Genomic DNA, 7,774 nt, shown 5'->3' on the forward strand with positions numbered 1-7,774 from the left:
GCGCCGCAGTTGCTCTCCACCGACTGCAACCGCCTGCAAGCCTCAGGGCATGATGGGAAACGCACCGGATCATGAGCTGATTGGCTCTTCGTTAGGACTGCAAACACTACGTGTTGTTGTATGATGCTAGATTATATGAATCTCATGTTGTAGGCCTATACTGCTTAAAAAAATATTCACACTGAATCAAACTTATATCCTGAGAAATATATTGGTTATTTATTGGACAATTGCAGTACAGCATAAGAAATATATACTTTGGTGACTTCCTGTTTGTATTGACGGCGGCTGGAAACTGTCCGACTTGACTGCAGCTTGATGTCACCGCCCCCTGCTGCTGCCGCCTGCTCTCGCCGACCGTCCAGACGAGGCGCAGTTCATCTCGAACGAGCCTAATATCTCGACACTTTGCCATCATTAACATTTGGCCTAAAACACCAGAACATAGAAACAGAGACAAAGGGCTGCAATTAATGGAAGAAAAAAACAACCACCAAGTCCTTGTGTCATTACTGTCACTGTCACACCTGTCTCTGTTCCTCCCTATAGGAGCAGTCTACGGGGTTTGCTTTTGAATATGTTAAAATAATTTCATCATAGTCCAAGGTTACAGTTAGATCCCTTTCAAATGTTAACAGTGTGGAAAAAACAACAGGATCACAGGAGCGCTGCTGGTGTCCCTCAAACCACCGGTGCTCTTGCAAAGGGTAACAGGTCAAAAACAGAAAAAAGTGCAGGCACTCAGGTTGGTTTGAAAAAGTTAAAAACCCTTTATTTTAGGGGGTACAGTTTAAAAAACACCAACGCGTGTCGGCTTGCGCCTTCCTCAGGGTGTCTGAAGACAAGAGACACAAGTAATTACAGTCAAATCAACTTCAGCTGTGACTCCTTAGGTCTGTGTTGTGCTCCTCCAGGTCAGCAGGAGGACCCGGCAGGAGCAGTCAAGAAGCACCATCAGAATCCTGAAGAACTTCTACTTCTGAAATAATCAGAGCCAATAGACAGACTATTTGACCATCAGCAAAATAAAATGAAAATTTAACAATCTAGCATAACCCTTAGAGTTCAAAAATGGAGACCATACAAAAAATAATAATTCAACTCTGTTCAGACAGAAAACCCAGAATAATCCAACTGAATATAAAGACATAGAATTTGTGAATAATAAAAATAATATTGAAGAACAAATGAAGATATCTAATCATTACACAACAAAAAAAATGAAGATATCTAATCATTACACAACAAAAAGTACACTGCTCAAAAAAATAAAGGGAACACTTAAACAACACATCTCCGATCTCAATTATCCCGCTCTGTCCCGGTTGCTGCCGTAGTGTCCTTGAGCAAGACACCTTACCCACCTTGCTCCTGATGGGTCGTGGTTCGCGCCTTGCATGGCAGCTACCGCCATCAGTGTGTGAATGTGATGTACTGTAAAGCGCTTTGGGTATCGTTCAGGTATAGTAAAGCGCTATAAATACAGACCATTTACCATTTAATGAAATATTGCAGTTGAAAATCATTATTCAATATATTGTAGAGTGCGTTGAGAACAAAATAACATAAAAATTATCAATGTAAATCAAAATTATCCCATGGAGGTCTGGATTCAGAACCATACATTCAAGTGGAAAATCACATTGCAGGCTGCTCCAACGTCAACGAAAATTCCTCCAGACAAGTCAAAATGAGGCTCAGTAGTGTGTGTGGCCTCCACGTGCCTGTATGACCTCCCTACAACACCTGGGCATGCTTCTGATGAGGCGGCGGATGTTCTCGTGAGGGATCGCCTCCCAGACTTGGATTAAAGCATCAGCCAACTCCTGGACAGTCTGTGGTGCAACGTGGCATTGGTGGATGGAACGAGACAAGATGTCCCAGATGTGCGCAATTGGATTCAGGTCTGGGGAACAGGCAGGCCAGTCCATAGCATCAATACCTTCATCATGGAGGAACTGGCGACACACTTCAGCCACATGGGGCCTGGCATTGTCATGCATTAGAAGGAGGAGGGATCCCTCACCCAGGACGGGCCGACAGATAGATGTTACAGACAAGAAAACAGTTTATAACACAGAATGTGGGAAACATGGAAATGTTAACAACAGCTGAAGAAGGAAGCTTCTGGTAGGCAAGGGAGGCAGGGAAAGCAGGCCAGCTGAATGGGAGGACTGGATGGCAGACTGGTTCATAGGAAGGGAGGGCAGGCCGGCAGGCAGCTTAACGTTCTCCACGGTGTCTCCAGACTCTGTCACGTCTGTCACATGTGCTCAGTGTGAACCTGCTCTCATCTGTGAAGAGCACAGGGAACCACTGGCCAATCTGCCAATATTGGTGTTCTCTGGCAAATGCCAATCACCCTGCACGGTGTCGGGCTGTTAGAACAGGCCCCACTTCTGGACGTCGGGCCCTCATACCACCCTCGTGGAGTCTGTTTCTGACAGTTTGAGCAGAAACATGCACATTAGTGGCCCGCTGGAGGTTGTTTTGCACAGCTCTGGCAGTGCCCCTCCTGTTCCATCTTGCACAGAGGAGGAGGTAGTGGTCCTGCTGCTGGCTTGTTGCCCTCCTACGGCCCCCTCCACGTCCCCTGGTGTACTGGTTTGTCTACTGGTATCTCCTCCATGCTCTGGACACTGTGCTGACAGACACAGCAAACCTTCTTGCCACAGCTCGCATTGATGTGCCAGCTTGGATGAGCTGCACAACCTGAGCAACTTCTGTTGGTTGTAGACACCGCCTCATGCTACTGTACCTCTAGGGAACACTAGAGAACACTAACAAAATTCAAAAATGACCAAAACATCAGCCAGAAACAATGAGAACAGAGTAATGGTTTGTGGTCACACCTGCAGAACCACTCTTTTTTTGCTAATTGCCTCTCATTTCCACCTGTTGTCTGTTTCATTTGCACAACAACAGGTGAAATTGATTCACAATTAGTGTTGCTTCCTAACTGGACAGGTTGATTTCACACGAGTGTGATATACTTGGAGGTACATTGTGTTGTTCAAGTGTTCCCTTTATTTTTTTGAGCAGTATATATACGGGACTTGTTTAAAAAAATGAATCTAATTAATTAGAGGCTTTGTAATTAATTAATCGCAATTAATCGCATTTTAATTGCATATAAATATTTGATCTGAGAACAGTGCGAAGCATTTTTTGGGGGGGATGGATTTTAGTATACCATTGAATAATGACTGAATACATACGCTTAAGCAACAAAACATTGGGGGGTTTTTTCAAGGTGGCACCAAGACCAACAGACAACGGATGCAAATTATCGAATAATTTATTAATCGATATTTGATACATACAGATTAAATGGTCTTTCCTGCCACTACACTAGTCTACTGTATTTAATCACTTAAATCACAGAAGCATAAACTGATTTGTTGAACTCAGCCTGATTAGCCTGACCCTAACTCAGTAATCACAGTTTGCTCCATGTTGTCCCTGTGTGATGTTCAGGGACAGGCCAGGGGTCTCATTTATAAAACTGTGCGTGGGATCGTTACTAAAAGGGTACGTACGCTTAAAAGCCAAGTTTTGCGTGCGCCAAAAATATTCAGACTTATAAAACCCTGCGTACGCACACTTGCAAGCAAACTTCCCTTTATAAATCACAGAGTTCCTACAAGTGTGTGCAGCTGAATCAGCTTCACGTTCTGCCCTGTACACGCCCTGTTTTAACCGTAGATGGTCAATGCAAACCACCACATGCATGCGATCTGCATGTCAATGAGTCTGACGTGCTCTTGTTCTGTCGGTGTTGTGAATTAGCTGCAGGTGTGAAAGTGACAAGTTGCTGCAGCTGTTAACGGCGTCAGCGGCTCAGAGTGCACGCGGTGTTGTTTTGGTGCGCTGCCCTCTCAAATGCTGGACCCGGTTCGGCACATTTACAACAATGACAACAGTTTTAATCTGAAATGAGTTATTAACCATTCATCATGGTCTCACTCTCCCTCCTTTCTCCTCCAGCGGTGCCGTGGTGCAGAATTACGCACAGGGCTCACCGCTGTATTATTTACAGTAATTAGACTGATCGATAAAACTTTGAATAATTAGCAGAATCAGTTACATTCTGAGGAATGATCAAACATGACACTTCTCTTACAAGAAAACAGAATGTAACAATTGTGCGAACGATTACTGGATTTTTTCCCCCAGGCTTTGAGATTTAATTGACTCTCGATCATACGTTATACGAACATATAGTTATTTACACCATGTATTTATTACATGCAGCCACGGCGTCCTCTCCTCCTCCTGCGCTCCGGGAGTGGACAATATGACAGCGAGACGGTGGTGATTAAATATAGAGAAGGAATTTTGATTTTGAATTTTCAGTTAGATTCTAAGAAGATGTTTCTGAAACATTAGGGCGCTGTTGAATTAAATCACCGTGGCAACATGGATCTAACGCATACGGGTTGAAATTTAATGTGTGACGGCCGATAATGAAAGGATAATCGTTCTTCTCACTCATCATTTCTTGAGTCTGGCTTCAGTTCACCACCACACCGTCTGTGTCGCCAATTCCCCTTTTCCTCCAAACCATGCGTACGCATGGCTCAGAGTTTGCTTAGGGCTGCGCACATTCTCCCGTCAAGTTTGTTTTTTATAGATCACAACCTAGGCGTGGAAAGTCAAGTACGCCACTTTCAGGCCCGTTTTGTGCGTACGCAACGGTTATAAATGAGACCCCAGGACAGTCTGAAGACAGAGAGCTCTGAGGTTCAAGTCCTAATAATGAGATGCACCGTGGACAGTGACAGGTCTGTAGCTACGTCTTGACCACATATCAGCTGTTCAGCTGCAGCAGAGGAAACTCCGTCCCAACGAGACCAGCGCTTTTTTTTTTTTTTAAATTAAGCTCCGGTAGCGACCGGCTAAAATACGGCAGGATACTGTAAAGCGGTGTGTTTATCAAAGCTTGGTCGCCGTGCTGAGGCACCGGGTCGGTTTGAGCTGCGGTCAGGCTACAAAACTCCTCAGGCAGTGATCAGTGTCGGCGGCTTTTTGACTCGTTACTCATTGGTTTCTGTGTGTTAGCGATGGTACAGCCTGAGGCCAGTATACAACAGGTAACAGTGTTGTTGTCTCTTTTCACCTCCTCTCTCCCTTGCGGTGATCAGTGTGGGCGGCTTTTTAACTCGTTAGATGATTGTGCTCCAGTATAATCGGTCCGCCTGAAACTCATCCAGTGAGAAACGTTCCGCGGTGCAAAAATAAGTGCAATTAAATTGCGTAAATTTTTTTAACGTGTTCATTTTTGTGTAATTAATTAATCTTAATTAACGCGTTAAAGTCCCGGCTCTAATATATATATATAATATAATATAATAATATCTAATATATATATATATATATATATTAGAGTTGAGCCGGATACTCGGCTGAAACGAGTATCCGGTACGGATAAAGTACTTTTTCCGAGTACGAGTATTAAACGAGTAATACGAGTCAATATCTGTGCTCGGAAAAAAAAAAAAAAAAAGATTGAATGAAAATCCTCTTTGGGTAACTGGCTGTGTCAGCGTTCTGTGATAGGCTACAGCCCCTCCCCTACACACATGCAGGTGAGTTGCTGTGTCCCGCTCTGATCACTCACACAGAACAGCTGACAGCTGTCTGTCTCTCCCTCAGTCACTCAGGTCTTTACCCTTAATGTTTAGGGTTTCTTCAGCTTCAGGTTTGTTTTTACTTCAGTTACTTACTTATTAACCAGTAGAGTTCTGGTAAACGTGGGTTCGTTCAGACGTGGTGCCGACTCGCGTTGCGTCTCTGCCTGTCAGGGATTATTTTTTTCCTTCACACACACGCGCTCTCTCTCTCTCTCTCTCTCGCCCATGTCACCCATGTCAGCCTGGAGAAAAGGCTGGTCATGGTTTAGGGTACTTTGGTTTGCTCGTGTGATCGAGCAGTAAGCCCCCACGCCACGTCAAGGGTTACACCCCGCCTTTCCGAAGCCCCGCCTTTCCGACAATAGACTTCCATTCATCGTAATAGCGGGGTTTTCTATTTTTTCTAAAGACCCCGCTACTCCGAAAAGGCTATTGGGGGAAACCCCCAGTGCACAGTGCGCATTGATCCTTTTTTCCTTTTTGGGGTCAAACGGATCATGTGCATAATTAACTGCAAAACAAGCAAATACTTCATATTAATGACATATAATGTTCATTATGCTTCTAGCCTGTCAAGCCTCTACCTGGTCTTTTTTACTAAACTTAACCAACTCCTTTCTTCATTGCCTAAACCCAACCAAAGCATCTCCCTCAGTCAGCTGTCAGTGCGAGCGGCGGCTGCAGCAGCCTCTAGTGATGGGAATTCAGGCTCTTTTTGGAGAGCCAGTTCTTTCGGCTCGGCTCACTAAAAAGAGCCGGCTCTTTCGGCTCCCAAGTGGCTCCTCAGATTTTCTGTTGCTTACCACCAAAATAATGCAAAACTATGTGTAAAATGAATTACTAATGTAAAAAACAAACATTATATCAAATATTTTTCATTTATGCCTTTATTTACTGAACACACTCAACCTTGAGTGTTACAAAAATAAATTATAAAGTAGGCCTATAAAAAACAAAGTCCCATCCAGGGCTCCAGACTAACTTTTCTTTTGCACTTATGGATGAACACTTCTCATGTCAAAAAAAAAAATCAAAATCAAAATCAAAATAAACTTTAATGTCCCCAGAGGGAAAATTGTCAATGCTGTACATCCTGCATACAGATGTGCCTGTGCAGGTTGTTTGTGGAGCCTGCTCCATATGAGATTTTCACCTTGCACAATCTACACTCTGCCTTTGAACTGCTTACTGCTTATTTAAATGCCCAAATGCCCCTCTCCCCCGTCGGACGGTCAGACTGTCAGATGGGGGGAGGATAGCAATTTGAATGCATTAGCGCGATTTAGCGCATTTGTTTATTACTGTCACTACCCTACCTGTCCATGTGCCTGCGTGAGTACCCGCACCAGCTAGAGAGAGAGAGAGGGGGAGAGAGAGAGAGAGAGGTGCTGCCACAGGCTCGTGCTGGATGCGCTGGTTGATTAGTTTCATTTTTACCCCCTTCCCCCGTCGATCTGTGGCTTTCACTACAACAAGCAGAGGAGAAAAAAAAACTAAAACGGCTCCCAATGAGGAGCCGGCTCCCGTCGTTCACTTCAAAGAGCCGGCTCTTAGAGCCGGATCGTTCGCGACCGACACATCACTAGCAGCCTCGCGCCCCTGTGAGCTCAAGCCGGCTTCAGCCGCGCTCGAGCGGAGCAGGGGGGGAGAAAAAGATAAAAAGTGTATTTCTATTACTGTGTGGGAGATCTCCAACAACGGAGTCGGGGAGAAAGCAAGTGGGACAGATCTGCCCAGTCCCTGAGCAGCGCACGTTTCACAGACAAGCCACAAAGCAGAATGTAAACAACATCACGCGGTTCAGCACCTTGGACAGCTGCGGGGGGGAGGAGGGGGTGTCGGAGTAGCGGTGTTTCGAAGTGGGGCTATTTCGGAACAGCGGGGTGTCGAAGTGGAGGGGTGTCGGAATGGAGAGCTGTCCCCCACGTCAAGGCAGTACCCATGTGGAGGGGTTTTTTTTGTTTGTTTTTTTTTCTCCCAAAAGGGATTTTTTTTTTTTTTTTTTTTTGGCTCCCAAAAGGGTTGTTTTTTTTTCAATTATTTTCTTCCCAACAGGGGTTTTTTTCTAACTCAAATAATAGAAAAATAGAACTATAGAACAACAGAAAAATACAAATCAAATTCAAACACAACAAACTCTA

The sequence above is a fragment of the Trachurus japonicus genome, chromosome 17 (assembly GCF_045865225.1).
Source record: "Trachurus japonicus isolate A0001 chromosome 17, Traja_1.0".
Lineage (NCBI taxonomy): Eukaryota > Metazoa > Chordata > Actinopteri > Carangiformes > Carangidae > Trachurus > Trachurus japonicus.